Source organism: Rana temporaria, chromosome 2 (assembly GCF_905171775.1).
Source record: "Rana temporaria chromosome 2, aRanTem1.1, whole genome shotgun sequence".
In the NCBI taxonomy this organism is placed as follows: Eukaryota; Metazoa; Chordata; class Amphibia; order Anura; family Ranidae; genus Rana; species Rana temporaria.
This window is the reverse complement of record NC_053490.1, coordinates 68,061,279-68,070,833: the sequence shown is the minus strand read 5'-3', so window position 1 is coordinate 68,070,833 and position 9,555 is coordinate 68,061,279. Positions and strand designations below refer to the sequence as shown.

The 9,555-nt window shown below is 49.2% G+C and overlaps 1 non-coding gene across 1 annotated transcript; it reads right to left on the bottom strand.

Moving 5' to 3' along the window:
• Nucleotides 1-488: 488 nt before the first annotated feature.
• Nucleotides 489-561, bottom strand: TRNAR-CCU. Its single transcript has one exon. It is a non-coding gene; the product is annotated as a tRNA-Arg (tRNA).
• Between the last annotated feature and the right edge of the window lie 8,994 nt (nt 562-9,555).

Genomic DNA, 9,555 nt, shown 5'->3' with positions numbered 1-9,555 from the left:
GACCTTAGTACATCCCGTGTCACCCTGTGACCCCTATGACCCCTATGACCCCAGAGTATCCTGTGTCACCCTGTGACCCCTATGACCCCAGAGTATCCTGTGTCACCCTGTGACCCCTATGGCAAAATTGTATAACAGAAATGAAGAAAAACTATTTTTGTTTTCTTTCTCTTTTTTTTTTAACTTTGTTTTTTGTATTTGTTTTCTTTTTGTTTTTGTTTTTTGCTTTGAAGAAAAACACATTTTTCTATAACATTTTAGTCTTATTTCGTTTATTTAGCAAAAATAAATAATTACATAAAAACCCAGTGGGTGTTAAATACCACCAAAAGAAAGTTCTATTTGTGTGAAAAAAATTATAAAAATCTCAAATGTGTAGAATGTCACATGACTGAGTAATTGTCATTCAAAGTGTGAGTTCTCCTTTAAGGTAAAATCAGATGTAGTGTTGGCTCTCTGTCTGTATTCTGTGATCAGAAAAAAAGTATCACCCCGGGTGGGACTTGAACCCACAATCCCTGGCTGAGGAGGCCAGTGCCTTATCCATTAGACCACCGGGGCTTTTTTTTTTTTCTTTTTTATTGTAAATAAATCAATAGAAGGAAATGATTCTAAGGCCTTGATCGTCAGAAATCGGTCACTGTTATCCTCTGACGCCTTTTATCGGACCCCTAAACCTTACGATGATTCAGAGGAAGGCGAAATCCCCCCTCCAAAAGGGGGGAAAAAATTCCTTCCTGACCCCCGAAGGCGATCGTTTTTTTCCTAAATCATCCATCAGTCTAGGGCGCCCGTTCATCTCCCTGTACAATGCTCAGAATGTAGAGCCGGGGACCCCAATATTAAAGGGGGGTCCCATTCAGAAATGTGAAGAAGTCGGAACATTTAAGATTCCTGCCTCAAGATAATACAATATAACACCCATTTCATTTACACATAAAGTAGAACATTGTGCTGACAGCCATTGACTTCCCTTCACTTCAATTCCCTTCCTCTTATGTTTTTTTTTTGGGGGGGGGGGGTGGAGGCAGGTACCTCGTTGTGACAGGTACTCATTTCCACTTTTCCTGGGATCACCTAGGTGGTCCATGCCTCTCGGTGCAGGCAGTCCCATTGATTGAGATGCAGGAGATGCAAAGACACTAATGCCGCTCCCAATCTGACATGTGTGCGGGTATGGGTGCACGGCCCCGAATGCAAACAGTGTGCATCCGCGCTCCTACACCTGCATGCATGTCAGATTGGGAGCAGTGTCTGTGTAGGCAGTCCCGTTGATGGCTGTTGGAATGCAGGAGACGCAGACACAGGCGCTGGTCCCAATCTGAAATGGGGATGAACAGGTGGTCCATGCACCCCGGTGCAGGTAGTCCCATTGATTGCTCTTGGGACACAGCAGATGTATGGACACAGACACTGCCACCAATCTGACATGGGGGTGGGTGTGGGTGCACGGCCCCGGATGCAAACAGTGTGCACCCGCGCTCCTACACCCGCACGCATGTCAGATTGGGAGCAGCGTCTGTGTCCGTGAAGCAGCATCTTTGTCCGTGTTTTTTTAAATGGGGATGTACAGGTGTTCCATGCCTCTCCGTGCAGGCAGTCTCATTGATGGTAATTGGGATGCAGGAGATGCAAAGACACAGGCGTCGCTCCCAATCTGACATGTGTGCGGGTGTGGGTGCACGGCCCCGAATGCAAACAGTGTGCATCCGTGCTCCTACACATGCACGCATGTCAGATTGGGAGCAGAGTCTGTGTCCTGTGCAGGCAGTCCCATTGATAGCAGATGGAATGCAGGAGGCACAATGACACAGACGCCGCTCCCAATCAGACATACATGCGGGTGTGGATGCACCTGCATGCATGTCAGATTGGGAGCAACGTCTGTGTCCGTGAAGCAGCGCCTGTGTCTTCAAAATGGGGATGCACAGGTGTTCCATGCCTCTCGGTGCAGGCAGTCTCATTGATGGTAATTGGGATGCAGCAGATGTATGGACACAGGCGCTGCTCTCAATCTGACATGTGTGCGGGTGTGGGTGCACGGCCCCGAATGCAAACAGTGTGCATCCGCGCACCTACACCCACACACATGTCAGGTTGAGAGCAGCGTCAGTCTCTGTGAAGCAGCGTCTGTGTTTTTGAAATGGGGATGCACAGGTGTTCCATGCCTCTCGGTGCAGGCAGTCTCATTCATTTTTTTGGGGGGGGGGGGGTGGAGGCAGGTACCTCGTTGTGACAGGTACTCATTTCCACTTTTCCTGGGATCACCTAGGTGGTCCATGCCTCTCGGTGCAGGCAGTCCCATTGATGGCAATTGAGATGCAAAGACACTAATGCCGCTCCCAATCTGACATGTGTGTGGGTATGGGTGCACGGCCCCGAATGCAAACAGTGTGCATCCGCGCTCCTACACCCGCACGCATGTCAGATTGGGAGCAGTCTCTGTGTCCTGTGTAGGCAGTCCCGTTGATGGCTGTTGGAATGCAGGAGACGCAGACACAGGCGCTGCTCCCAATCTAAAATGGGGATGCACAGGTGGTCCATGCACCCCGGTGCAGGCAGTCCTATTGATGGTAATTGGGATGCAGCAGATGTATGGACACAGATGCCGCTCCCAATCTGACATGTGTGCGGGTGTGGGTGCACGGCCCCCGAATGCAAACATTCTGCATCCGCACACCCACACCCACACACACACATGTCAGATTGGGAGCAGCGTCTGTGTCCTGTGCAGGCAGTCCCATTGATGGCAGTTGGAATGCAGGAGATGCAGACACAGACGCTGCTCCCAATTTGAAATGGGGGTGCACAGGTGTTCCATGCACCCCGGTGCAGGCAGTCCCATCGATGGATAATTGGGATGCAGCAGATGTATGGACACAGATTCTGATCCTAATCTTAGATCTGTGCGGGTGTAGGCTCATGGCCCCCGAATGCAGACAGTGTGCATCCATGCTCCTACACCCACACGTATGTCAGATTGGGAGCAGCATCTATGTCCGTGAAAGGTTGTGTTTTCCCATATGGGGATGCTCAGGTGTTCCACGCCTCCTGGTGCAGGCAGTCCCATTGATTTTAATTGGGACGCAGGAGATGCAAAGACACAGAAGCTCCATTATCCTTCTGAAGAAGCCGATTTCGCCTCAGAGAGACGTGTATGCCTCCTGAAGAAGCCGATCGCGCCTTGGAGAGACATGTATGGAGGTCTTGGTTGGGGAAGGGAGGTCAATGGTTGTCAGCACAATTATTTTTTTTATACTTTATGTCTTTTCTTATGTAAATTATGAATAAAACAGATGTTTTATGTTATTGTTCCGGATGTGAGGGCCTTCCAAATCCGAGCGTCTTCCCAGATGGTGGTTGGTTCTACTGCATTATGCATGCCAAGACCCTATTGCAGAAACAACTGGCTCTCTGGTGGTGGGGGAGGGGTGGCCAGTATCTGCAGCCTCATGCTGTCGCTCATGTAGGAGAAGCCGTCAAAGTTCTTCTGGTCCTTGGCTTGTATTGGAGGATCCAGGTCTACGCTGGTCATGAATTCCGCCATCTTCATTCTTCTATAGATCAGTTTCTTATTCATCTGGAAAAAAAAGGAAAAGAAATTCAGAGCTTCTGACTGATACAGAAAATGGTAAGAAAGCTTGGTGACCCCCCAACTCTGATGTGCTGCGGATTACACCAAGAAGGTTCCTTCTAGTGGTGAGAAGAAGTATTGCACGGCATCAACACACCATTAAAGTATATCTAGAGACCATGGCCCGGATTCACAAAGCACTTACGCCGACGTATCTCGAGATACGCCGCATAAGTGTAAATATGCGCCGTCGTATCCATGCGCCGTGCCCACAAACTGAGATACGCCTAAAAAGAGGCTTCCTACGACCGACGTAACTTGCCTACGCCGTCGTATCGTGGGTGCATATTTACGCTGGGCGCATTTGCCGCTCCCGTTGATTTTCTATGCACATATGCAAATGAGGGAGGTACGCTGATTCACGAACGTACTTGCGCCTGGCGCATAATATACGCGGTTTGCGTAAGTCGTACGTCCGGCGTAAAGTTATTCCCCATATATGAGGCGCAACCCATGCAAAGGTATGGACCAGGGAACACAGCCGTCATATTTTACGTCGTTTATATAGTACGTGAATAGGATTGGGCGTAGGTTACGTTCACGTCGTAGGCAGTGATCCGTCGTATCTTAGGGAGTAGTTCCGACGTGATTGTGAGCATGCGCACTGGGATACGTCCACGGGACGGCGCATGCGCCATTCGTTTTAAGTACTTGGATGGCACTCGGACCATAATTTTCATGGGGTCACGCCCACTTCCACCTACAACGGCTTACGCCGAGGGAACCCAGCGCAGTTTGGGAGACAAGTGCTTTGTGAATTCGGTGCTTGCCTCTCTGCGCTACGTCGGTGTAGCGTATATTAGATACGCTACGCCGGCATAAATATGCGCCAATGTATGTGAATCCGGGCAATTGTGTGTTAAACAGAAGGTTTGCAGGCTAAATCTGGCCCTTTAGGCCATTTCATGTGGCCCTCACCCCCCTCTCCTGCAGCTGCGGAGACCCTGTCACCCCCCCCCCCCCCCCCCAGGACAGGGAAGTGTGTTACTGGCGGCATCACCATGTTAATAAAGCAGGATGATTGGTCTACTTACTGTTGCCGATTGCAATGGCGAGGGTGACTTTCCTTCCTCTAAGTCGGCCAAGTCGATCCCCTGGAAATAATCGTGGCGTCTGATGTCACTTACAAGGCGCGTTCGCTCTTCTTGGTCCTTACACAGGAGCTGTAGAGAAGAATGAAAGATAATAAGAAACAAAGAACAATAACAATGTGTCAACAACAAAAAGAAACCCGCCATTTTAATATTTGAGTCTGACGGTGACATATTTCAGCTTCCATAAGACCTGCAACTGAGGCCATGATTGGATCGGGTCGTAGTATGGTACCCTATCTATCCAGCGATGCCCACAAATGTCTCGGCCCATCCGGGACTCTCCCTCCTGATTTTCTGAGACACAGCAGCAGCGCCATTGGCTCTCTCCCGCTTCTGTCAATCAAAGTGAGTTAGCCAATCAGGAGAGAGAGAGGGGGCGGTGCCGAACCACAGCTCCATGTCTGAATGGACAAACCAGAGCTGCGGCTCGGCTCGGATCCCCCCCGCCATAGAAATCTGGAACAGATTTGTATCCGATAAAATTAGGTAAAGTTCCGAGTATACTCACACTTCTTAGGAGTTCAAAGAGGAAGTAGTCCCAATGTCAGATTGGGAGCAACGTCTGTGTCCGTGAAGCAGCGCCTGTGTCTTCAAAATGGGGATGCACAGGTGTTCCATGCCTCTCGGTGCAGGCAGTCTCATTGATGGTAATTGGGATGCAGCAGATGTATGGACACAGGCGCTGCTCTCAATCTGACATGTGTGCGGGTATGGGTGCACGGCCCCGAATGCAAACAGTGTGCATCCGCGCACCTACACCCACACACATGTCAGGTTGGGAGCAGTGTCTGTGTCCTGTGTAGGCAGTCCCGTTGATGGCTGTTGGAATGCAGGAGACGCAGACACAGACGCTGCTCCCAATCTAAAATGGGGATGCACAGGTGGTCCATGCACCCCGGTGCAGGCAGTCCTATTGATGGTAATTGGGATGCAGCAGATGTATGGACACAGATGCCGCTCCCAATCTGACATGTGTGCGGGTGTGGGTGCACGGCCCCCGAATGCAAACAGTCTGCATCCGCACACCCACACCCACACACACATGTCAGATTGGGAGCAGCGTCTGTGTCCTGTGCAGGCAGTCCCATTGATGGCAGTTGGAATGCAGGAGATGCAGACACAGACGCTGCTCCCAATTTGAAATGGGGGTGCACAGGTGTTCCATGCACCCCGGTGCAGGCAGTCCCATCGATGGATAATTGGGATGCAGCAGATGTATGGACACAGATTCTGATCCTAATCTTAGATCTGTGCGGGTGTAGGCTCACGGCCCCCGAATGCAGACAGTGTGCATCCATGCTCCTACACCCACACGTATGTCAGATTGGGAGCAGCATCTATGTCCGTGAAAGGTTGTGTTTTCCCATATGGGGATGCTCAGGTGTTCCACGCCTCCTGGTGCAGGCAGTCCCATTGATTTCAATTGGGACGCAGGAGATGCAAAGACACAGAAGCTCTATTATCCTTCTGAAGAAGCCGATTTCGCCTCAGAGAGACGTGTATGCCTCCTGAAGAAGCCGATCGCGCCTTGGAGAGACATGTATGGAGGTCTTGGTTGGGGAAGGGAGGTCAATGGTTGTCAGCACAATTTTTTTTTTTATACTTTATGTCTTTTCTTATGTAAATGATGAATAAAACAGATGTTTTATGTTATTGTTCCGGATGTGAGGGCCTTCCAAATCCGAGCGTCTTCCCAGATGGTGGTTGGTTCTACTGCATTATGCATGCCAAGACCCTATTGCAGAAACAACTGGCTCTCTGGTGGTGGGGGAGGGGTGGCCAGTATCTGCAGCCTCATGCTGTCGCTCATGTAGGAGAAGCCGTCAAAGTTCTTCTGGTCCTTGGCTTGTATTGGAGGATCCAGGTCTACGCTGGTCATGAATTCCGCCATCTTCATTCTTCTATAGATCAGTTTCTTATTCATCTGGAAAAAAAAGGAAAAGAAATTCAGAGCTTCTGACTGATACAGAAAATGGTAAGAAAGCTTGGTGACCCCCCAACTCTCATGTGCTGCGGATTACACCAAGAAGGCTCCTTCTAGTGGTGAGAAGAAGTATTGCACGGCATCAACACACCATTAAAGTATATCTAGAGACCATGGCCCGGATTTACAAAGCACTTACGCCGACGTATCTCGAGATACGCCGCATAAGTGTAAATATGCGCCGTCGTATCCATGCGCCGTGCCCACAAACTGAGATACGCCTAAAAAGAGGCTTCCTACGACCGACGTAACTTGCCTACGCCGTCGTATCGTGGGTGCATATTTACGCTGGGCGCATTTGCCGCTCCCGTTGATTTTCTATGCACATATGCAAATGAGGGAGATACGCTGATTCACGAACGTACTTGCGCCTGGCGCATAATATACGCGGTTTGCGTAAGTCGTACGTCCGGCGTAAAGTTATTCCCCATATATGAGGCGCAACCCATGCAAAGGTATGGACCAGGGAACACAGCCGTCATATTTTACGTTGTTTATATAGTACGTGAATAGGACTGGGCGTAGGTTACGTTCACGTCGTAGGCAGTGATCCGTCGTATCTTAGGGAGTAGTTCCGACGTGATTGTGAGCATGTGCACTGGGATACGTCCACGGGACGGCGCATGCGCCATTCGTTTTAAGTACTTGGATGGCACTCGGACCATCATTTTCATGGGGTCACGCCCACTTCCACCTACAACGGCTTACGCCGAGGGAACCCAGCGCAGTTTGGGAGGGAAGTGCTTTGTAAATTCGGTGCTTGCCTCTCTGCGCTACGTCGGTGTAGCGTATATTAGATACGCTACGCCGGCATAAATATGCGCCAAAGTATGTGAATCCGGGCAATTGTGTGTTAAACAGAAGGTTTGCAGGCTAAATCTGGCCCATTAGGCCATTTCATGTGGCCCTCACCCCCCTCTCCTGCAGCTGCGGAGACCCTGTCACCCGCCCCCCCAGGACAGGGAAGTGTGTTACTGGCGGCATTACCATGTAAATAAAGCAGGATGATTGGTCTACTTACTGTTGCCGATTGCAATGGCGAGGGTGACTTTCCTTCCTCTAAGTCGGCCCAGTCGATCCCCTGGAAATAATCGTGGCGTCTGATGTCACTTACAAGGCGTGTTCGCTCTTCTTGGTCCTTACACAGGAGCTGTAGAGAAGAATGAAAGATAATAAGAAACAAAGAACAATAACAATGTGTCAACAACAAAAAGAAACCCGCCACTTTAATATTTGAGTCTGACGGTGACATATTTCAGCTTCCATAAGACCTGCAACTGAGGCCATGATTGGATCGGGTCGTAGTATGGTACCCTATCTATCCAGCGATGCCCACAAATGTCTCGGCCCATCCGGGACTCTCCCTCCTGATTGGCTGAGACACAGCAGCAGCGCCATTGGCTCTCCCGCTTCTGTCAATCAAAGTGAGTTAGCCAATCAGGAGAGAGAGAGAGGGGGCGATGCCGAACCACAGCTCCATGTCTGAATGGACAAACCAGAGCTGCGGCTCGGCTCGGATGCCCCCCCCCCATAGAAATCTGGAACAGATTTGTATCTGATAAAATTAGGTAAAGTTCGGAGTATACTCACACTTCTTAGGAGGTCAAAGAGGAAGTAGTCCATGTCTTCTGGATAATAGGGATCATTATTTATTATTGCCATCAATATGTAATCGGCGGGCATTATGCCGAGACAGAAGGGATTCTCGCCGAAGGCCATCTCGTATACGATCACTCCCAAGGAGAAATAGTCCGCCGTTGTGAAGTACGGCTCGTTGTAAATGACCTGAAGAAACAAAAAGGAGAGAGAAATAAGTATGAGAACATTCCTGAGCCAGGCAGAGGACAGAGATGACTCCATGCTGACGTACACTATATTGTCAAAAGAATTGGGACGCCAGCCTTTACACGTGCATAAACATTAACGGCATCACAGTCTTGGTCCAGAGGGTTCAATATTGAGTTGGCGTATGATGTATGAAGCCTAAGTCCTAAAAATTGTGCTAAGATTCACACAGTTTACACACACAGTATACACACACACACACACACACACACACACAGTATACATACATAGTATACACACACAGAATACACATGCACACACTGAAACGGCACTGGAGAGGCGGGGCAGCTATAATCTTGAGATTTTTTTAAAAACACAGATTTTCACATACTGTCCCTGGTTTTACTGAGACTGGCAACCCTGATGGGGCCCCCTAGTAGCATGGGGCCCTCAGGCAGGGCCCGAATGGGCAGTCCGCCCCTGCCAGTGGAGGAATTTTCCATTTAATGAAAGGGGAGCCCCTTTATGGCCTCTCTGTATCTAATAATAATTACAATTAAGTCTAATATTAAAATGTCACAAAACTTACTTCTGGGGCTATGTATAACGGTGTACCCGCAAGTCCGGTGATCCTATTGGACTCGGTGACACCAGCCACAGACAAGCCGAAATCTGCAATCTTGATATGTCCTTCGCCGTCCAGTAGAATGTTCTCCGGTTTGAGATCTCTGTGAAGAAAAAAAATCAACAGTTAGCTCTGTATATCCTACATTTATATTAAGAGGGAAACGATACAAAGTATACATCTATGCAAAAGAAGAATGAAGATTGATGGGTGGACATTGGCTTGTTTTATATCAGCCTACAAGAAGATCTCTGTTCTGGGGTTCACAGCTCCGCCCACCTGCTATATTCATCACAAGGAGCTCTCACTCCTCTTGCTGGATTTTGTATGAATCCTACATTAAGCAGACTATGGCATGAGCAGGGAGACTTCTGCATTGGATGGAAGGAGACTTTACGGGAGGCAATACAACTGGTAACTCATGAAACTGGTG